General features: G+C 42.1%; 1 pseudogene; it reads left to right on the forward strand.

Moving 5' to 3' along the window:
* Nucleotides 1–642: 642 nt before the first annotated feature.
* Nucleotides 643–2,016, forward strand: LOC132481323 (beta-citrylglutamate synthase B-like; annotated as a pseudogene).
* The last annotated feature ends 2,646 nt before the right edge of the window (nt 2,017–4,662 follow it).

Genomic DNA, 4,662 nt, shown 5'->3' on the forward strand with positions numbered 1-4,662 from the left:
TGTGTTCATGAAATATATTTATTTATGTGTATATCTATATACATATATGCATACACACATATACATATACATAATGGATTCATCTATTCTTTCCATGTAAGAAATGAATAATTCTTTAAAAATTCTTTGGCAGGGATTTCCCTGGTGGCGCAGTGGTTAAGACTCCACGCTCCCAATGCAGGGGTCCCGGGTTTGATCCCTGGTCGGGAACTAGATCCCACATGCATGCTGCCACTAAGAGTTTGCATGCCCGGGAGGTTTTTCAGCAGAGGACTGAAGCTTCGGCCCTAGAGTTCTCACCTGCCCTTCCTGGCAGCCTGCACTATAGATTGCAGACTCTGTGAGAGCTCCTACATTCCTGGAAAGAGTCTACACTCAGGAGGAAGTAATCCCATTAAAGGAAGAACGGGCAGATCAAGACGTGTAGCTCTGGGCTTCCCTGGTGGCACAGTGGTTGAGAGTCCGCCTGCCGATGCAGGGGACATGGGTTCATGCCCCGGTCCGGGAGGATCCCACATGCCGCAGAGCGGCTGGGCCCGTGAGCCATGGCCGCTGAGCCTGCGCGTCCGGAGCCTGTGCTCCGCAACGGGAGAGGCCACAGCAGTGAGAGGCCCGCGTACCGAAGGGGAAAAAAAAATATGTAGCTATATGGCCGCCAAGTTGTGGTTTTTGACAGATTGTCGAATCAGGGAAGACTATCCTCAAAAAGAGATCTTACGAGCATTCAAGGCCAAATGTTGTGAGGAGGAACTGGACTTTAGGGCTGTGGTGATAGATGAGGTGGTGCTAACAACTGAGCAAGGAAACCTGGGTCTTCGTATCAAAGGAGAACTAATTACTGCCTACCCTCAGGTGGTGGTAGTGAGAGTACCAACCCCTTGGGTGCAAAGTGCTAGTGACATCACTCTTTTGTGCCATCTAGAGAAGATGGGATGCAGGTTGATGAACCGACCTCAAGCCATCCTGAACTGTGGTAATAAGTTCTGGACGTTTCAAGAGTTGGCAGGTCATGGTGTTCCTCTGCCAGATACTTTCTCTTATGGTGGTCATGAAAATTTTGCTAAAATGATTGATGAAGCTGAAGAACTGGAGTTCCCGATGGTGGTGAAAAATACACAGGGTCATAGAGGCAAAGCAGTTTTCTTGGCCCACGATAAGCACCATTTGGCTGATCTAAGCCATCTTATTCGCCATGAAGCTCCATACCTGTTTCAGAAGTGTGTTAAAGAGTCTCATGGGGGCTTCCCTGGTGGCGCAGTGGTTGAGAGTCCACCCGCCAATGCAGGGGACACGGGTTCGTGCCCCGTTCTGGGAAGATCCCACGTGCCGCGGAGCACCTGGGCCCATGAGCCATGGCCGCTGAGCCTGTGAGTCCGGAGCCTGTGCTCCACAACGGGAGAGGCCACAACAGTGAGAGGCCCGCGTACCGCGAAAAAAAAAAAAAAGAAAAAAAAAGAGTCTCATGGAAGGGATGTACGTGTCATTGTTGTGGGAGGCCGTGCGGTTGGCACCATGTTACGCTGTTCAACGGATGGGAGGATGCAAAGCAACTGCTCACTAGGTGGTGTACGGGTGATGTGCTCATTGAGTGAACAAGGGAAACAGCTAGCTATCCAGGTGTCTAATATCCTGGGAATGAATGTGTGTGGCATTGACCTGTTGATGAAAGACAACGGCTCCTTCTGTGTCTGCGAGGCCAATGCAAATGTAGGTTTGATAAGGCTTGTAATCTGGATGTCGCTGGTATCATAGCGGACTATGCCACCTCCCTTCTGCCCTCTGGCCGGCTCACCTGGTGTATGTCCCTGCTCTCCGCGGTGTCCATGGCCAGTGAGACTAGTGAGCCGGAGCTGGGCCCCCCCAGCCAAAACTGCTGTCGACAACCTGAGCGCAACTTCCAGTTCTGTTGACAGCGACCCTGAAACCACGGAGCGAGAGCTGCTCACCCAGCTCCCGGGGGGCCTGTTCAACAGGAACCAACCGCTAGCCAATGAAATCAAACTCCCGGTGGAGTGATTCCACCAGTAAATAATTAACCAACAAAACCCTTGTAAAACTTTCGTTTTCTTCTTTCCCTTTTTTTCTTTTTTTTAAACCAACTTGCAGTGCTGTTCATGGAAAATCCTCAGGAAGATGAGAGAAAATTTGAGTAGGATTAGTTAGGAGGGAAGGAGGGGGAGATAGACGAGACCTTTGCTGCTAAGATGTTACTGACTTTGATTTACAAATCCTACAGACAGAGGCAGAAGAGGTGAGATACAGAAAGATGTCAGGCTCTCATAGTCACCCTTTTAAATTACTCAAAAATGTGTAGGCTCTCAGGCCACGAAGAACATAATTTTTTCATGGTCTCTGGCTTTTGTTTTTGTACAGTTGGTACAAATTTCAGAGTCATGTAACTTCACATTGTGTTGTAATCCATGAGGAAGACATCTACCTAAATTATAATTTTTTAAATACAAATCTGAAAATGCAGCCTATACACTATTATCTAGGAGCTTTATGTTCATAGTTATGAAATCTTGAGGAGCTCTTTTATTGACTTTTTCCCCCTTAATTTGGGTAGGAGGGCAACATGAATGTGACCCAATAAAGGTTTTTTTAATGATAAAGTTGGCATGTTTGCATGATAAAAGGGAAATGAACAGTATTGCAATGTCTGGCACACAAAATAACATTTACTCCATTGTACATACAATTGCACTAGTTAAAAATATGTGCATTGACTTGTATTTGTTAGTGTTTTAGCCTTTTTTGAAAGATATATGCTCTGTTTATGTTGCTTTTTAAAAAAATACATGCTAGTCTTAACATTCCCTGATCTATGCCTGCATCTTTAACAATGCAAAGTGAAGAAAATGCTACCTTTTTTGTTAACAAGACACTGACGTGGAACATGTGCATTTAAAGCCTTTTATTTTTTCCTTTTTTCTTTTGGTGGTTGGGCATCTAAAGAATAAGGACAAGGAAAAATATTTTGGGGGGGAATGAAGGGTCTATAAGTTCCTAAGTATAAAGTTGAAGTGATTTCTAATACCAGAGTTATATATCTGCACTTTTCACATTTTAGGAGGGTGTGTGTGTGCCCATGCGTGTGTGCGTGCACGTGCACACTTGCATGTTTATGTGCTTTGCTTTTTGTTTACACCAACCAATCAAAAAGATTCTAGAAAATGGAGCATAATGGGAAACAGTTTTTTACTTTAAAAAGAAAAAACAACTGAGTTGTTTTCATAACTATAATCTACTGGGTAGAGGTACTCACCTGAAGACATAAGGAGAATAGCTGCTTCTTAGGCTTTTGTGTATATGTATGTTGTTTGCTTTTTTTTCTTTGGTTCTAGACTGTTCAGTGTGTGATTTATTCCACGCTACATGCTTTTCCTCTGCTTCTTGCTGTGCATTTTCTCCTACTACACATAGGTTTTGGGGTGGGGTGGACTGAACATTTTTGTTTGGGGACTTATTTAGCAGTATTGAGTCTTTTATAGCCCTACTCTGAAGCCTTCAATATTCTTCTCTTTATATTACTTTACTTCTGAATTTATAAAAGCCCCCAGACTGCATATAATATGAGCCTTTAAACATGGGTAAAACTATCCCAGTGAATGGTTTGGAAGGTGTGTTAAGAAATGGAGATGCTCCAGAGCTCTACGTAATTTTTTTAAGCAGCTAGTTCCATCTCCCTACAATCCTCTGAAGCTTTTTACCCAAGTCCTTTCTTGTCTCTCCAGCACTTTTTTCCTTCAGATGCACCTTAAACATAATTTCTTGGACTCTACTAGAGAGACTTCGAGGCAATAAGATCAGTATTAACCAGCTCTAACAGACGTTTGATCATGCTTACTGGCACAGTTTTCCCCCCATTTTAAAAAAGGAATGCAATAAAACTTGTTTTTTCCATAGAATTAAATAATATTAAAATGGAGTGAAAGGTTGATTGTTGACAAACAGAATAGTACCTCTGATCTGTGCAGTGTCTCATTTCACCTTAGAAAAAGATACATAAGAGAAGTTTCTAATTTATTTTAGGATATTCTCATCTCATCTAAAAGAATTTGACTTGTACAGGGTTATTGTGTGACATATTGTGGAATATATAAGTATCTCTGGCTCACTTGGTACTTCTTTTACTAAATGACCATACTTTGGAAGATGCACACTATTCTGGTTAGAGAAATAAACAAGGGAGAAGGAATCGCTTAATTAAATCATCATTCATATGTGTGTAGAGACCATCTGGTTGCCATATAGATTTATGATACATATACTTTGAATAGTTACATATCACATGTATATAGATTAGTGAATTTTAAAACACAAAAAGAACACCCTCTCTATTTGATGAAAAACTCAAGGCTTCTGTTGGGTGGAATAAGGCACCAGGAAAAATGTAGGTAGCCTTTTAAAAAATTATCAAATTAACCAAGTACATTAGAAGAAATATCTGAGATTATTTCACCGTTAGTTTTACTCACTATCCATCTTTGTGCATACACACTATGTTAAAACATAGCCTTACCAAACTATTTCTGGATCGTACACTGAATGGACAGGAATGGACATCTTAGAGTTTAAAAACATGAATATCCTCTTGAATTCCCTCAAAAAGTAAGGTAAAGAATATGAGCAAACCATACTGGAAGAACCCAAATAAAACAG

Source organism: Mesoplodon densirostris, chromosome 20 (genome assembly GCF_025265405.1).
Source record: "Mesoplodon densirostris isolate mMesDen1 chromosome 20, mMesDen1 primary haplotype, whole genome shotgun sequence".
In the NCBI taxonomy this organism is placed as follows: domain Eukaryota; kingdom Metazoa; phylum Chordata; class Mammalia; order Artiodactyla; family Ziphiidae; genus Mesoplodon; species Mesoplodon densirostris.